The following is a 19346-nucleotide window of genomic DNA, read 5'->3' on the forward strand; positions in this document are numbered from 1 at the left end:
TCTTGTAGACAACATATGGATGGGTCCTGTCGTTTTATCCAATCTGCAACCCTGTGTCATTTTATGGGTGCATTTAGGTCATTCACATTGATAGTGATTATTGATAGATACTTTTTTATTGTCATCGTGTTACCTTTGAAGTCTTTCTTTCTGTAGATTGTCTCCATATATTTCTGTTCAATGATATTCTTAGGATTTTTCCTCTTTTATAGAACCCCCCCTTAATATTTCCTGCCGTGTTGGCTTGGTGGTTGCATAGTCTTTTAAACCTTGCTGGTCTTGGAAACTCTTTATCTCTCCATCCATTTTGAATGTCAGTCTTGCTGGATAAAGTATTCTTGGCTGCATGTTCTTCTCATTTAGTGCCCTGAATACATCTTGCCAGCCCTTTCTGACTTGCCATGTTTCTGTGGACAGGTCTGACGTTATTCTGATGGGCTTTCCTCTGTACATAAGGGGCTTCTTTGTCCTAGCTTCTTTCAAGAGATCCTGTCTACAATTATGATTCCTCATTCTTACTATCAGGTGTCTTGAGGACTTTCTAGATTCTATAATCTTGGAGGGCGGGGACTGTTCTGCATCTAGTACATGAATGCCGGTTCCATTCGTGAGATTGGGAAAATTTTCATGGAGAATTTGTTCCACTATATCTTCTAGTCTTCTTTCTTTCTCCTCCCCCTCAGGGATTCCAATAATTCTGACGTTGGAATGTTTCACGGCATCATTTATTTCCCTAATTCTGTTTTTGTGGCTTCTAAGCTGTTTGTTCCAGGCTTCCTCCTGATCCTTTTTCTCTATCTGTTTGTCCTTCAGATCACTAATTCTATCTTCTGTCTCAGTTACCCTAGCTTTGAGAGATTTAGATTAGATTGGAACTCATTGAGATCATTGTGAACATCATCCCTGGTGGCTTTTAGTTCTTCCCTAATCAATTCCATTTTATCATCCATGGCTTTCTCCAACTTATCTATTGCCTGTGGAATTGTTAGCCTGAATTCCCTTTCCAACATATTGTCTATGTCGATAGCCATTAGCTCTGTTGCAGAAGGCCCATACTCTGTATTTTTCTTCTGTTGGGAATTCCTTCTCCTAGTCATTTCGGTGAGAGATGGCTGAATGGATGTAGCTGAATGTATTTACCATGGTGCAGTCAAGGTGCACCCTGGAATGCTTCTGAGCAATCAAGAGTCCCCACCCAAACGAGAGAAAAAAGAAAGAGAGAAAAGAGAAAAGAGAGAGAGAGAGAGGAAAAAAAAGAAAGATAAAGTAAAAGAGAAGGCCCAGCCCAAATGGGCCCCAAGGTAAGATTTATGACTTATACAAACAAAAACAGACAAACAAAAATACTGATAAAAGTAGATGACAAGAGAAAAAAGAATACATATATATAAAAGCAATACAAAAAAAGAACCTCATCAAAAAGAAAACCAAGTATAAGATGTATATACTACCAGGACAAACACAAATACACAGAAACACTGGTGCAAGAAAAAGATGGGAGAGTGGTTATAAATTCTCATTGTGGGTGAGGATGCTTATTTTGCTTCTTCCTGGATGCATCTTGATATCTTTGTTAAAGGACTCAACTTTCCTAAGATAAAGGGGGATTAAAAATTGATTTACCTATAGGGGTAGCATTCACTGGGGAACGGGATTACCTTGACGTTTAATTCTATATGAATATTAGAAAATAAAAATAAAAAAAGAATAAGCTAAACTAAACTAAAATAAAATATAAAAAAATTTAAAAAAGAAAAGGAAAAGAAAAACACAAGTATATGTATCAAAAAGTTCAGGTTAAAAGGTTATTATGGAATTTGATGTACTGGACATCTCACTGTGATGGTAAATAGGTTAAAAAATTATCTATAAAAAAAAATGAACCAGCATAGTGGGAAGAAGTTAAAAATAAAAGTTGTATCTATGAAGTAGTGGTGATTGTTCTCTTGTCTCCCCTGCCAGTCTCGCCACCGTTGGCTTTCTGGGGGAGGGGCCTGCCGTGTGGGTTTTCAGTCAGTGTTCCCTAAGTTAAGACTTCCCACCCCTATCAAGGGGGTGGGCTCTGAGGAAACCGGTTTTTCAGGCCTTTGTTCTCTGGATGTTTTTATGTTCATTTGTTGTCTCTCGCCTTTACAGCTTTTGATAGTTTTTGTAGGTTTAGAGCAAAGCAAACTGTACCCAGACCTCCCTCTCAGAGAGAAGCCTCAGTTTGTTCCCCTCTGGGTGCTCCAGAGCACATAAATTCCCCCATTGGCCACTGGCAGAGCACGTTCCCAGTCATGGTCCCTGGGGATGAGGGAACTCCTGCTTGTACCCAAAACCATGACAGCAGTGGCTGTCTGGGCAGCTCCAGACTACCAGAGAGGTCCCAAGCAGCGATAGCACACTGAGATTTCCCACTGGCCCAGGCTGGGAATGCTCAGACTTTCTGGGTCCAAGAGTGCTGGGCTGGAGCCTGAATGCACCTCTCTCATGGGAGGGTGTGGGGCACGACTCAGACTCTGGTTGCGTGGCATACGTGCATGGAGAGTGCACAAGGCTGTGGTTCTGCTGGCTGGAGCCTACAGGCACCTCTCTCAGGGGGAGGTGTGGGACGTGATAGCACGGTGCAGCACACGCATTGAGCATGCACAAGGTTGTGGTTCTGCTGGCTGGTGAGGCTCCCAGCCCCTCACGGGGCTGGCACCCAGGCACTCTCAGGCCTGCTCACAGCTCAGGGACCAAGACCTGGTTTCTTTGCTGTATTCTCTCTGGCTTAGCACTAGGGGTGGCTGTCCTGGGTCTGGGGACTTAAGCCCCTGTCCCCAACCGCCCCGATTCCCACAACTTCCCACTACAATCCTTTGGTCTTTTTGAGTGCTTTTAACCAGACTCCAAGTTAATGCTGGTCCCCAGTTGCAGGGCACTCTCGTATTGGGGTATTACTTTCCAATGGGTCACTTCTGGTGGCTCACTCCCCCTTTTGTTTATCTTCTGATATCAGTCCAATGTTCCCACTCTGCTTTACCTGCTCACCGGCATCTTCTGCCCCTGTAGAGATCCAGAAGTGTATAATTCTAATCTCAGGCTGATTTCATGGGTGATCAGAGTTCTTTGGTAGGTAGTCAGCTCACTTTAGGGTACAGGTTGAAAGCCACCTCCTCCTAGTTGCCCACCATCTTGTCTCCAGAAATTCATATTTTTTTACAAGAAATGTCAACATTACATTTCCCAATGAAAGAAAAAGAAGAGCTATTAGATTCTAGAAATATAACTATTAACTGCTGTAAATGTTTGAATCATTGTCAAATTTAAGAAACTATTTCTAAAAATATTTTTATCATTTTATTTTTTACTATAAAGTCTTGTCAAGAAACTGTGAGTATCCATTTCAAAATTTAAAAAATGAACTATTTTGGAATTTTAAACAAATTTAGTATTTAACACTTTTTGTAGCTGTTTTTATTTTATTTTTCTTATAAATTACACAATATGAAGATAAGGCAATTACTTTTTCATTAATATCATTTATATATTTCCAAACAATTTCCACTTTATCCCAGTATGTTTTATGGTTGTGTTATTATCCACATAGTTTATGAGGTGAAAAAGTTTAGAAGGTTCCGATATGGGAACACCAACATTTAAGGGGTGAGTAGAAAAAGTGTAGCCCCTGAAGGAAGTTGAAAAAGATTGACCAGAGAGAGGGTATCAAATAAAGGCAGAGTAACATCACTGGAGTCAAGGGAGTAAAAGGATGTGGTTAGCAGTGTCATAAAGCATGGAGAGATTGGATCACTATGACAACTCCTCTCTACTTAGCAAGGAGGAGATGATTGATGATCTCAATGAGCACAGTGCCAGTGATGTTCCCAGGGTGGAATGTAGTTTGCAACAGGTTAAGGAGTGGAGGGAAGTTAGGATGTGGAGATGTTAAAATAAGTATACATTTATTCTTTCAAGAAGCTCTATTTTGAAGGACTGAAAAAAGATTGCAACTAGAGTGAGAACAATATAGAACTGATAAAAATTACAGAGCTTTCCTCACAGAACTGAAAGAGAAAATATATTCATGAATTGACATAATAGAGAGTGTTTATAGTTACAGGAAGAGAGGGGAGATAAGTAAGGGAGCAGTTTCTGAGGAGGTAGGAGGAGAGAAGATCAGAGTACAGTCAAATGTGTTAGCCTCAAATATAAGGGATACCCTTTTCTTGGAGCTTGTAGTGGCAGAGATGAGTGTGAGGTTCTGATACTAACATATGGCAATGTGGCTACAAATAGATGAAGGCATACAAACCACACCATTTTGATTTTTCTTAGTCTAATAGGAGGTCCAGTTAATCTAGGAGAAGGGAGCTTAATAATAGCAGTTAAGTTTGAAGTTTGGTGAAACTGGTTGAACTTTGGTTTTATAATGACTCTAACCTGAACAGTTGAGTGATTTTTTTCCAGACATATGTAGCAGGTATTAGAGTGCAGAAGACAGATAGTTGGGTTGATCTAAGACTGGAAGTTTACAGAGTAACCTTAGTGCAGAAGTGAGGTGGTTTGGAGGGTGAGAGCACTATAAGAATGTTTGAAGAAACAGATCATAGGACATACATAACAAGGGATGGAAGTGAAGTTCTTGAGATCTCCAAGATGGTAGTGGGACTAGTAATGAACTAAGTGTCAGAGTTGTTAGAGAATGACAGGGGAGAAGACAACATTTTGTGTAGTGTTGAAGAGGGTTTTGGAGATTTTATTTACAATGGAATGATTCTGGAGATACCAGAGAAAGGCTTGGGGCACTGAAGGACAATGGAAAGAAAATTCAGGAGTGAGGAAGCACAGAGTAATGAGAGGAGAGAAGAGATGATTCCAGAAGTTGTATTTTAGGTAGAATTATAGGGGTTCTACAGTTGCAGTAATGGGAGGAATCCATGAAGTCAACAGGGCTTGATGTCCCCGGGGATTGAAATCTGAGCTGCAGTTAGTGAAAGGCGGCTGGCCATGGACTCGAAATTCTCAACAAAATACTATGAGGAAATGTTTAGCCCCCTGTGATGTGCAGCTGGAAATGGGGAAGATGAAGAGAATTCAGCTTTAGAGGCAACACTCTTCAGTGGGTTACTCATGCTTCAAGTTCTCCAGGATTCCTTCTCTGACACCTACAGGTAGGAAGCAAACATTTTGTCAAGGAGGCCAGGCAAAAAAATATGACTTGCATTTGCTTGATTGGGAAGTAGTTTTGTGTCATCTCAGGTTTACCTTTAAGGACGTGTTCTGGACAGAAGTCTTGTGAATCACAGTCAGCGGGTCAGGCCAGAGCTCCATACAGCACTGGGAATATTGCCACATGCAAACCCGGTGAAACTCTTGAGTCCAGCTTTTTGCCTCCAGGCTCGTCCAACTAAAATCACAGTTTTGGCTCAAAACAAAAAATCATGCTACCAACCAACTTTGCCACTTGAAATGAAAGTTGAAAAACATCCTCAGAACAAAGGTAGGTCTGGATTCGTCTTTTATTCCTGAGGGAATTTAGGTTTTAATCAAATATCAAAAATTTTTGATCAAATATCAAATATTTTAATCAAATATTTGTTTCTGTCCTAAATATAATGAGACATTATATGATTTTAAATTTTTTACAGGTTTGTTGCTATATATACCATTCATTTTGCCACAAGTATCTAAGGTGTTTAGAGGAAGAGGAAGTGCTCATTTGCTGGGGAGTGCTATTTGAAATATCTTTTTCAGAAATAGGTTAAGCCATAATGGCAATATGAAACAATTTTTAAAGCTGCCAGGTATAAATATAATAAAACATAAGGATAATATCTGTTTTTAATTATATACCTTTAAAATATTTTTATATAAAAATGGAATTTTGTTTTTGTCAGATGCTTTTCCTATTTTTTTGTCTAACTGTTGAGACAACACTGAGAAAATAATGGGGAGAAAAAAAGGAAAAAAAATAGGTTTAAGTATTAGTGTGATATTATGTATTTACATAATAGCTCTACCAAATACTTAATTCCATCCTCTTGACTCTGCCCAGTTTTCTACTTATCACTGTTCTGGTTCTTTTTCTTACATTCCAGAGGGCAGAGAACATATCTGGTATTTCATGGTAATCTTTCCCTACACACTATGAAAGATAGATGCTTTCCTTTTGGGAAAATGCTTGTATACACTCATGCACATACATACCCACACAGACATAATTTTTGGAAATTCATGACTTCTGGCTCTATTCACTCCCCTGAATCCCATCCTTAGGCTCTCAAATTTATTTCCTCTACTCTAGTAAATGAACATTAAGTACGAAATGTCATTTATCAACTGGGGCTGTTTTTACAATCTTCACCTGCCATTAAAGAAAGCATTCAGTCACGTTTGATAAGTTACACTGCAAGAAAGACATGCCATTTTAATTAAGGATGTATAAGGAAGAAAGCAGGAGTCTTGGGCAGTAGCTTGTCAGGAGAGCACCGAGGTGAGGTGAAGGCTGCTGGAGCAGCGGCTGGGTAATTATAGATTGAAGTTTACCAGTTGTTTTCTCTTAGATAGTATACATATGACTAGAAAGACTTCAAAAAAGGATTCTTTGGCTAAAGAAACGATTCTTCAATTTCTGAAGTTGGACACTGCTGATTGTAGGAAAAGTTTGGATAATCTCAGAAACCAAAGAAATTTCTAAAGAGTGATATGAGTAAAAGAATACATACAGAGTAAAGCATGGAGGTGCCAGTGTGAGGACTATTGCCCTCAATGTTTTCCATTGAAGCTTGGCCCCCTCCATGGTTTTGTATAGCTAGGCAAGCCTCCCAGAGCAGTAGACCAGAACAATCACTGCCTGCATTGTTCCTATCCAGAGTGTCAGTCATTCCTTGACCCTCTCCTGTATCCCCAGAAGGAACCAAAAATGTGCTGCATTTGTGGGACATTTCCACCCTGAGTTTCAGTTCAGTCAGTCATTGTCATAGAAAGCTCTGGCCTGCTTTTTCTGCAGCACATCTCAGCTGGAGCTGGTGTGCTCAACTCTTGCCAGAAATGAATTCCTGAAGTAGATGACTAAAATAAAACTGCCTGTGAAAATCTAGTTTATACGTTAAGACAGAGACATAGTTTTAGCTACAATTGTATTTACAGAGAAAAAAATAAACAATAGAAGAAATCATCAAATAACACTCTCCCCTTCTTTCTTCCTGACCCAGCTTTCCTTCTCTTTTGTGCTCAACTCATAATCTCTTTGTGCACAGTTTATTTTACCAAAGAAGTTGTTTGATCAACTTGGAATATGTCAGCTAAATACAAATCTATTTAATCAAAAGAGGAGTGTCAGGGACCCTTTGTCTTTAATCTGAAAAAATGGGGGCTAGGATGATGTTTACCATGGGGACAGAAGAAAGATATTATAATTTTAATGTCTTCCATCACTTTTTACTTGGGTCCCATTTAAAACAAGGTCGACTTTGATCTCCACACCATCTGAAGGCCAAAAATCACTCCAGATTTTTTTGTTTGTTTGTTTTGTTTGATGCTTCCCAAATACAGCCTTGATATGTCAGTTTAAGAAAAAAGAGGGTCAGACCTTCCTATAGGTCTTTTCCCTCTAGGAGCTTTTGAGGAAGAAATCTGTTTTGTGACTCTATACATAGTTAGGGGGAACATTATACTGATCTACCAAAGCAGACAATCTTAAAGCTGGGAGGAAAATAGCTGTAAACTCTCCACCTCAATTTGTTGGATTATTTCAACCTCTGTCATGATACAAATATCTATGACATGAGAAGAGAGAAGCTTGGTCTGAGATATTATACTCATCAAATATGTGTTCATTATTACTGAATCACAGATTGATAAAATATGATCTGAATTATTGTTAGTAATCAGGATTTACTTTTCCTTTAGCTTACTTTTTCCATCTGGTTTTGGTTTTGTGGTTGCCTTTCCAGTTCTGAGCAAATGTAATAAAAAAGAAGATTAAGAAAATAAAAACACAGTATGATTTGTGAATCTCTTCCTTTCCAACCCTCTAACTAAATAGATATTTTAAGAAATTGAGACTATTACCTTAGAGAGTCATGTTTTAAATACCCAAACCAGACGTAAAATGAACATGTTTCATTCTTGAATGACATGTTCAACAGAGAAAACTGTTTATTTCACCCTACCCTGATATTCTGTAACAAAGACCCTGATAGCAAGAAAGAAAAAAAGAGAGACACACACAGAGAAATCCAGCAATGAGAAAAAGCGAAAAAATATATTGGTTAGCATGGCCAAGGGATTGGAGCCAAGTTCTTGGGGTAAACATTAGTTCTCTTATCTCAAAGGACCCTCCTATTCTCCATCATCAGATCTTATCTACTATGACACAAAGGACCCTCCTATTCTCCATCATCAGATCTTATCTACTATGACACAATGAAAGCATACACTCTCTGTGCATCTTCATTGTCTCCAACTTGAGTTCATGGGATCTATTCCAGGTCTATTGATCAAAACATGAGAGTAATAATAGTAATGATAGTTCACATATAATATGTGCCAAATGTTGTATCACATACATTAAGGCATTATCTTTGGTCCTCTCAGCAATTCTTTCTGTTAGCCTGTATTATTATTATTGCTACAGGTTTATTGAGGAGAAATAGAAGCTTAGAGTGGCTAAAAGACTTTCCTCAACAGTGAATACAGAGATAATGCCTGACACATAGCCGGTACTTAAACATTGTTGTTGGGTAACAACTGCTAAACATGATTACATGGTGGGGATTTATAATACTTAAGACTAGATTTGCTAGCTATTTTGCGTTCTTTTCCAGATATTCAAAAGTTTTGTTTGTAATTGCATACCAACTTTTAAAGTGTAGGCAGATGCAGTTGAAAATACAATCTGATGCATAATTGCCATTATTATACTTGGCATTTGCAAATTTAATTCTAATTACAGAATTAACTATTGCATTGTATTGAAAAGAAAAGAAAGTGTTTAACATTTTAATAGGAAGTTTATGCATATTTACTAACTTTATTATAAAGCTGTCATCAAGTATTTTTAAATATCTATACCACAAAATGCAATTAGCTTTTTTGATGGAAGATTTAGTCTTATTTTAATAGAGGCTCACTTTTTTTTAATATATGTTTTTTTATTTATTTAATAGAGGCTCATTTTTACACACAGCTTTGCTTCATTTTTAGCTCAGTCCTCAGATGCCCTCTAGTGGTGAAAAATAGTAAGTAAATACTAAAATAAGGGGCGGGGAGTGGGGGATAAGGCTTTATCCAGTAGTGGTTTTCACAATCAGTAATCGTATCTGTTTTGATTATTATATAGATCAAATATAATGAAAAAAGAATATTTTCTTTGTATTTCCTTTTAAATGTTACATCCTTTTAAAATGTCTCATAGTATAAAAAATAATTGTAAAAGAATATAGACCTACAAATATAGTTATACTAAATGAATAAAGTATACGGAATAATTAAACAAATATATGTGTACTTAAGATCTGGCTTAAGAAATAGAAAAGAAAATAGAAAGATGGAAATCGAAAAGAAAAAGAAAACTTAGTTTTTGTTTGATTTAAAAGGCCATTGTCTAGGACGCCCGTGTGGCTCAGTCCGTTAAGCTTCTGACTTTTGATCTCAGTTCAGGTCCTGGTCTCAGGGTTGTGAGTTCAAGCTGAGTGTAAAAAAAAAAAAAAAAAAAGAGAAAAAAAAAAGAAAAGGAAAGGAAGAAAAGAAGGTCATTGTTTTTCCTGATGTCATACTACTTCCCAAGAAGCAGAATAAGAAAACTCATCTTCATGTGAATAAAATCAACCTTCAGCTTCATGAACAAATACGCTCTAGCTTATCAAACCAGTAGTCTTTTGAGAGAAAAGTTTTCGTAATGCTTTGCACATACTGAACACTCGATAAATATTTATTTATTTATTTTGTACTCAGTAAGCAATCTTCTGCTAATAATCTTGATTGAGTCTTTTAAAAGATATCCTGGGAAAATATGAATTTCTATCATGGAGGAAAACTAATATTATTTATCTGTTTTCAAATTAAATTATTTCAAAATCATTCCCAGAAGAAATTGTTTCATTCATATTCTAGAAACAGAAACGACAATAACTATTTTAAAAGTCTACTGATTTAAGGTTCTTGGCAATATTGCTATCAGGATCATGTATCACAATTCTATCAATTTAGACTACTTATGATTCAGAAGTATTTATTATTTTTCAATATACTGGAAATTGATACCAACTCTACTATCTTAAAATTAAATAGGACCAAATTACATTTCAGTGGTCAACCCTCAAACTGTGTCCGATGACAGTTTCCAGTTTGTAAATAGAGAAAGTAGTTTTGAAATACTTAGAAACATACAGACACAATTCAACATGCTTTTCCCACAAGATGTCACTATGGTACCTATGAAATACAGTCATAAATGTATTTATCTGTCTGTGACCTTATTATTAAAAAACAACAAAAAAAGATCTATACATAGGCAATTGATCCTGAAATGAAGCACACATAGGAGATAGGTGAACTCATAGATATTTAATTTCTACTACATATATATGAAAGCAAACCTATTTGTTTGGATTTGGATGTATACTGAAATCTTAATTATATGTATCCAAAGGGAAGTATAAAACTGATAATCTAAAATGTGTGTGTGTGTGTGTGTGTGTACCTTCAGTTGTATTCAAGACTATTCTTTCTTAGATAAATACTCTAAAAGAACATAGCATGTCACTTACACTATGACTCTTCTCACCAAGTATGTGATAAATTCATGGGTGGTAATAAATTGAGTTTATATATTTAATGTGCATGTGTGATGGTTAAAGGGTGAATATTGAGTGATTTCTGAGTGATGAACGACTTGTAAATTCACGTTTCTGGTTTTTTTTTAAGTGAGTTTGAGTTTAAAAGACAAGAAGTCATTCAGAGCATAGTTCAAAATCCAGCTCAGCCACCTGTATTACCTCTGGTAAGTTAATTAACCTCCCTGAGACTGTTTTTTTCATTTATAAAATGGAGATAGTAATATCTCACTGTGGTTGCTTTGAGAGTAAATCAAGACAATGCATATAAAGCATCTAGCACAGAAGAGATTACTTAATAAATAATAGTAGTTACTATTAATTTCAAGAGGAAATGTTAATTAGAATCAGTTTTTATGCTTTGATCACAGGACTTAGCATATAAAAGACCTAGTTTGGCTCACAGATGTGGAATTTTTATGTAATAAAATTCAAGCATATCTATAAAAATTTAAACACTTGCAATAACTGATATTCCATGATGGCCTCTAATGAAGATTTTGTTTGCTAAACTCAACTATTTGCTTGAAGAGAAAACAGAGGTTTAGCTTTGCTTTTTGGAATGCTGGTGACAGTAACTGAAATTTGTCTTAAATCAGGCAGCTGCTCAGAGTTAAATATCATTTAGCTATTTGTTAGGCAAGCTGTGGGATTTCTTTTTGTCCTCTTGTGTTAGTCCTGCCATGTAACCTTGCCTTGTAACTCTTGCCATGTACTGTGCTATCGCTGTCTTCAATAAAGCCCCAAGGCTCAGAGGACAACGTGCAAACATCTGCAGCTTGCCCAGTTAATACAGTCAACCTTAGAAGTTGTGGTCCAGCTATTTTTACTACTGGCTTATCAGCCATACTCTAGAAATGAAGGGTCTGAATGCCTGAAGGCTGAAAAGGCTTGCCCAAAGTAATGTTGCTTCTAAATGAACTAAGAGTAGAAATCAAGTGCCCTGTTGGCACCATCTTTGGATGAGGACTCCTAATCCCAGAAGAACCAGGATTATCTTCTTCAATCCAAGTGCTATATTGTTTTTTAAAGATTTATTAATTTATTTTGGGGGGAGGGGCTGCAGGGGAGGGAAAGTCTCATCCAGACTCCAGGACTCCATGCTCAGCATGGAGCCAGATGAAAAGGGGCTGGATCTCGGGATCTTGAGATCATGACCTGAGTTGAAACCAAAAGTTGGTTGCTTAACCGACTGTGCCACCCGGGTGCCCCAACCTAAGTTCTGTTAAAGACCCAGACCAGCCTGGGACAATGAAGTGCAGCATTCTCATTCATCCAAAGACAGTATGAAGATGTTTAAAGGGCGTTAAGAACTATATCTTTTTGTTAGATATCTTTATATTTGGTTTTGTTTTATTTCTCAGCTTTAAAACGGGGACACTAAGTACAATAAATAATACAATATTGTTAATCATTTCAATAAGGTAAGTTGACCTTTTGGCCACTCTGAGGTTCAGAGTCCTACCTGCAGATAGTGACTCTGAGTTGTGCTATAAGCAGCCTGGGTTATGTTGCAGTAAATCTTTGCTACTCAGAAGTGTAATTTGCAGGTCAGCAGCCTCCAAAACACTTGGGAGCTTGTTTGAAAAAAGAATCCCAAGCCCTACTCAGATCTTTTGAATTAGAATCTGCATTTTAACCAGGCTCCCAAATGACTGGTACAGGCACCAAAATTTAAATCAAATAATATGAATAAGTGAACTTCCTCCATTTTAACACAAATGATAGCTTTATTTTGCATCGTTTTCTAACTTACACGTTTTTAAAATGAATGTCCACAATTACAATACATTTTGTAATTCACTTTATTTACCATAAACATTTCCACGTTTTTACAGAGTTTTTATAAATACCATTTGAAATGACCACACTATATTTCATGTGTGCATTTGCAATAATTTTTTAACCAGGAGAGGTTACTATTGCATATTTTGTCTGTCCCCTTTTCCCTCCTTCAAGTACAGATACCTTTGTGATGAAATTTTTTGTGTATATTTTCTCCCACCTAGTGGATGCTGAGGAGAACTTGAATAGGCATAAAACTAACTGCTGCTAAGATCCCAGAGACACTCAAGTCTTGCTTGTTCAATTCTTTTTCAGTATAGTGGAGTACTCTGTAACTTACTGATATAATAATTACTTTCTCCAAAAATATGAAGAGGAATGTAAGTTTGCAGCAAATAAGTCTTAACTAACAATGGGGAAGAGAAGAGGACACTTCTATCCAGCAAATGGTTAATTCATATTTGGTAGAAAAAGAATGGGATTACTTAATGAGTCGAGTAGACATGAAAAACAAAAACCACCTAAAACTGAGAAAAAGGCAAAGGAACATTCATAGAAAATGAACACCATAGGGGACTCATTTCTTATTATAGGAGGGAAAAAATATTAGAAAAAGAAAAGTGTTTCATTGAAAAGATGTCTTAAAGTCTGGAAAACTCAAATGGTTGAGGAAACACCTTTCATCTCTGAGCAACAGGCTTGAAAAGTATCTAATAGAAATTGTTCTTGCTTAGAAACTTCGAGAGAGATTCACTAAACAGAGCAAATGCATTGTGCCATAGCTCTTCTCTAGGCCAATTCTAGAGCAGGAGATGGCCAACCATTGCAGTGTAAGGAGATGAGAAAGAATTGGATTCCGTTTGAATTGTAGAAATATTTAGAGAAAAATGTGATTTTGGAAGTGTTGGGGAATGCCCATTCTTCTGATGGATTGGTTAAAAGTAGCAAGAGTGGGGGGAGAGAGGGAGTGGAGGTAATGGCTTTCAATCCAATGGCATATTGAATTCAGTCTCAGAGAGCTTGTCAACCAGGGATTAGAGGAAAATTGAAGTCTTAATTATTTGTGATAGATTCCAAAGGAAGGGGGTCTCAGAAAAGACCTGTAATTGGAGGGATATATATATATATATGTATATATATCTACCAGCTAGCATGCTAAAATAGCAGAGTTTGTCAGATGCAATCATAAAGAAATTATAACTGTGTTCTCTCACTCTCTCACATGGTCCTTAGGAAATCTTCAACTTTGACCCATTGTAAATGGGAGTTTATTTATTCCTAAAAGGCTTCCAGAGACTGCACTGCTATAGGTAAATCCAATCAGCATCTCACTCTGTCATGAGTAGGCTATCAATACACCATGTCTACCAAACTCTAGGAGACATTTAGTTCCAGAAGTCATTCTTCATCTTCACTGGGCTGCAGGAAAAGGAGTACAACACCCTTCCCCTGGATAGTGAAGGTTCTCACAAAATGTTTTGTCATCTCTACTTCTTGGCCAAATGCTCACAATTCCTTTTATAGGATGGAGGTAAGTAGATAGCTAAGGTATGTAAAACTGATTCTTGACCAGTCTTGAATGTTTTGTATTCATAGTATGAAGGTCTTGCACCAACACTTTCATATGTGGTATGATCGAAATATAACTTCTGGTTATTTTTGATAATTGATAGGCACATGCATATGTAACTAGTTTACATCCAAATTCACATCAGTTTTAGAGTTGCTTTTTAGTGTCTAGAATATTGAAAAACTTGTGTGGTATATTATTCTATGAACAATACAGCCTAGAAAGTCCTTTAATTTCCTTGAATTTTATTTTTATGTCCAAGAGATTGTATGCTCTTGAAGATTTATACATTCAGGTTGGAAGTGCATTTTATTTTCCAGAGAAAAATCTGTACTGTTTTCTAGAGGAACAAGAAATGAAATACCACAGTGAGAAAACAATTTATATTGGGGATTGAGTGTATATGTGTAAGTTACTGGATGTCTGTGAGATAAATCTGTGTGGAAAAATGCCATTTTGGGATTATGTTTTTATGTTATGAAAGAATAGAATGGAGAGAAAGGCATAATGGACCCTTGCATTTTTGGATTTCACTGCTTTCTCCTGCAAGTACATAACATTCATAAACACTAAATGTACACACTAAAGCTGCTTCTTGAGAGATATGGATTATATTCTAAAGGGACACATCCAAAGACCATCACTCAAATCACTTATTTATTCTTCATCCCCTATGCCATGTGCACTTCCACACTATTATCATGTACAGTTTTACATAGCTCTCTGTATTTAGCCTTCTGCTATTTCATTGCTGAAGATAAGAAAACCTCTATACAATTCAGCTTGAGGAAATTAGTAAATTTAATACAAAAAACTTTTTGGTTTATAGAAGAGACACTATGAATTTCCTCTAAAATTAAATCTTCCTCAGGGTAATTTTAAAAATTAAATTTACATAAAATTGACCCAAACAACATACTTTTAGCAGCCTGAGGTTTCTCAGAGCACAGCAGGATACATGCAGTACTGAGGTACCTCAAGTATCTTATGGGTACTGGAGAAAGCTAGACAGGGAGAACATAAGCTGACTTATTCCTGAACAAATATGAGACTAGCCCTGTCTTTGAGGGCTTGCAGAAGTAGCCAGGGTAACTTCAGGGATCTCATGTGAGCAGGCAGAAGATATGAATAAGAAATGTTAACTTATTAATGCAATTATACTCTCACTTGTCCCTACAGATGGAACTGAGTGTGGAGTATGAGCTGAGAGTATTTAAGATATGCATCTATAAGGTTTCTTTTCCTTTGGGTCCTCATCCTCTACCAAGATCACTTACTTCTAAAAAACATGTCCAGATCTGACAGTTTATCAGAATCTAATGGCATTATGTAAATAAATAAGCAAGATGAGACTGGCACATGAAGACCCAGAAAAATAAAACAAGTCTTGCTTTATCATGAAAAGTAGGAGAAAAAGCAAATAGTCCTTTGGGCTTCTTGAAAACAGAGACAATGTCCTCAGAAGTGGCCATTCAATATTTTTTGCTTAATCAAAAGAATGATTTAATCAAATGGCAAACAACAGAGTCTGATAAGACATTAGCCCTGTCTCTGAAGAATAGCATCTGTTTCTCAGAGCATGAGCTCCTGGAGGGCAGAGGCCACTTTGCGTGACTTTTAGCATATCCTTCCCTCTCTGTCTCTGGTATCTATCTCCCTACTATCTTCAAGTAATAGGAAGGATTATATACCCCCTCTGAGGTTAATAAATTATTGTCTATGATGATGAGATTAGAGTCATTTATTTGTAACATCATAAATGTCTGCAAAATAATGTTGGTGCCATTTTGCTTTTGAATTTTAAGAATTACATAAGACATATATGTGCAGCTTAGAAAAGAGTAGAAAGCAGATAAATCTTCTTTAAAAAGAAGATTATTCACTATGGCACTAATTAGAGATAGCAAGATAGGTATCTATTTGTACAGAAATGGGATCACACTGTACATATTGTTAGTGTCTTGTTTTTTTCCTTTGTGACAAACTGTGAACATCTTTTTTGTGGCATGATTTTAAGTGATCTATTAATGTAATGCCTATTTCTTATGCTCCTCTCTAACCAAGATTAATCTACTACATATTTTTTTAAACTAAAATTGGTAGTTCCCTTCCTATTCCTGACAAATCATTACCATTTATTATGCCTCTGGGATCCAGCAAACAGTGTCACTTCTGTATGTGACATAGAAAAGAAATGTATTCACCTGAAGAGGGAAGTTAAGTTTAAAAATCCAGCTAAAAGTGCATAAAAGGATAGCAGAACCTCAAGGGAGAGCTGGGTTTCAGCAAGAGCATGAAGCATCATGGAGAATGTGTCACAGACATCATCTGTTCCCTGCCCTACCATCTCCCCTTTCCCCCTTCCCATCTTCCCCTTGCCTCCTAGTACAGGCAGAGAGGGAGGCCTGAAGTTTGCACTATCCTCATGTAGAGAGAGATACTAGGAGAGGGAAAGAGACAGCTCCTCCTATCAGTGATATTCATTCAAAGACATTATTGGGATTTCAACAAATTTGTGACTGTGGTCCTAACACTAAGCTCAAAATCAGAACCATGCTGGTGTAAGTTAATGAAATCAGAGCCAGGATGCCTGGGGGAAACCTAGACTGCAACAAGCACTGCAGTGTGGGAGGCAGAGATATTCCTCAGTTACCTCTGACCAGGGACTTTGTTTTCTCCCTTTAAACCCTGTGAGGATGTGACCTCATTGATCAGATTTTGCTTCAATAAGCCAAAAATCTGATTTATTTTTAGTGTGCATTTCCATGGTTTTCAGTGGGTTCATGGGTCATGCAGTCATCATCACTGTCTAATTTCAGAACATTTTCATCGATCCAGAAATACCCAAGAGCTGGTGCTCTCCATTCCGTTCTCTTCCCATCTGATTTCATTTCTGCCTCCATGGATTTACCTTTCCTGGGCATTCCATATAAATGGAATCATAAAATTCAGGGTCTTCTGTGTCTGGCTGCTTTCACTTAGCATAATGTTTTCAAGACTCATCCTTGTTGTAGAACATATCAGGATTTTATTCCTTTTTATGACTGAATAATATGCCATTATATGGATACACTACATTTTGTTTCTCAGTTCATTAATTGATGGACATTTGGGTAGCTTCCACTTTTTGGCTATAACAAATCATGGTGTTATGGATCTTTGTGCATACATTTTTATGTAAACATAAATTTTTCAATTCTCTGGGAGAATCTGATGTTTTTGAATATTTCTTTAAACAATAATGCAAAGATTTGAGAACTTTGTTTTCAATTTTTCTGTAAATCCAAGACTGCTCTAAAAATAAGGTCTACTAATAGAACATGGGGTTATTAGTTCTGAGTGTAAATGATGATTTAAATATCTGTGTGAATGGACAATGGTATACCAAAAATTTGGTTGTTTTATCTACAACTCCCAGCTTTACTGAGGTATAGTTGGCAAATCAAAGTGTATATTTTGAAAATGAACAATGTAATGATATGTGATGTATGTATACATTGTGAAATGATTACATCAGTCAAGTTAGTTAACGTCTATCAGTTCACATAGTTACCGCCTTTTTTTGGTTTAAAAATGTTTAAGATCTGCTCTCTGAGCATATTTCAAGTATACAACAAAATATTATGAACTATGTTATACATTGGATACTCAGAATTTATTTGTCTTATAAATGAAGTTTTATATTCTTTCATCAAGTTTTCCCTATCCTCTCCACCTCTACCCACAGCCTTTGGCAATCACCATTCTATTTTTTGTTTCTATGAATTTTATTTCTGCCTCTTCTTCTTCTTTTTTAGATTCCACATACCAGAGATACTATATAATATTTGTCTTTCTGTCTGTCTTATTTCATTTAGGATAATGCCCACCAATTTCATCCATGTTGTCATAAATTACAAGATTTCCTTCTTTTGAGGGGCTGATAATAATCCAAAGTGTGTGTGTGTGTGTGTGTGTGTGTATAATCTTTTCTTTATCTTTCCATACACTGACAGACTTTTAGATTGTTTCCATATTTTGCTACTGTGAATAATGAAGTGAGCATAGAAGTACAGATATACTGATTTTTTTCATTCAAGATACTGAATATTTTTTCCTCTGGCTATGTACACATGTATATGATCCTTTGAATCATATTGTAGTTCTATTTTTTTTGTTATTTATTTATTTATAATAAATATATAATGTATTTTTTTCCCCAGGGGTACAGCTCTGTGAATCACCAGGTTTACACATTTCACAGCACTCATCATAGCACATATCCTCCCCCAATGTCCATATCCCCACCACCCTCGCCCATCCCCCCTCCCCCCAGCAACCCTCAGTCTGTTTTTTGAGATTGAGTCTTTTATGGTTTGTCTCCCTCCCAATCCCATCTTCTTTCATTTTTTCTTTTCCTACTCCCCAACCCCCCCACATTGCATCTCCACTTCCTCATATCAGGGAGATCATATGATAGTTGTCTTTCTCCAATTGACTTATTTCGCTAAGCATAATACCCTCTAGTTCCATCCATGTCGTTGCAAATGGCAAGATTTCATTTCTTTTGCATAGTATTCCATTGTGTATATATACCACCTCTTCTTTATCCATTCATCTGTTGATGGACATCTAGATTCTTTCCATAGTTTGGCTATTGTGGACATTGCTGCTATAAACATTTGGGTGCACGTTCCCCTTCGGATCACTATGTTTGTATCTTGGGTAGCTCTCTTTTCAGTTTTTTGAGGAACCTCCACACTGTTTTCCAGAGTGGTTGCACCAGCTTGCATTCCCACCAACAGTGTAGGAGGGTTCCCCTCTCTCCGCATCCTTGCCAGCATCTGTCATTTCTTGACTTGTTAATTTTAGTCATTCTGACTGGTGTGAGGTGGTATCACATTGTGGTTTTGATTTGTATTTCCCTGATGCCGAGTGATGTGGAGCATTTTTACATGTGTCTGTTGGCCATCTGGATGTCTTCTTTGCAGAAATGTCTGTTCATGACCTCTGCCCATTTCACGATTGGATTATTTGTTCTTTGGGTGTTGAGTTTGCTAAACTCTTTATAGATTTTGGACACTAGCCCTTTATCTGATATGTCGTTTGCAAATATCTTCTCCCATTCTGTCTGTTGTCTTTTGGTTTTGTTAACTGTTTCTTTTGCTGTGCAAAAGCTTTTGATCTTGAAATCCCAATAGTTCATT

General features: G+C 36.8%; 1 long non-coding RNA gene across 1 annotated transcript; it reads left to right on the plus strand.

Annotated features, from left to right (window-relative positions):
* The first annotated feature begins 5054 nt into the window (after window positions 1-5054).
* LOC125079279 (uncharacterized) lies at window positions 5055-11046 on the plus strand. The gene is made up of 3 exons (XR_007121082.1): window positions 5055-5138; window positions 5240-5467; window positions 10897-11046. It is a non-coding gene; the product is annotated as an uncharacterized LOC125079279 (long non-coding RNA).
* The last annotated feature ends 8300 nt before the right edge of the window (window positions 11047-19346 follow it).

Source organism: Lutra lutra, chromosome 10, assembly GCF_902655055.1.
Source record: "Lutra lutra chromosome 10, mLutLut1.2, whole genome shotgun sequence".
NCBI classification, from domain to species: Eukaryota; Metazoa; Chordata; class Mammalia; order Carnivora; family Mustelidae; genus Lutra; species Lutra lutra.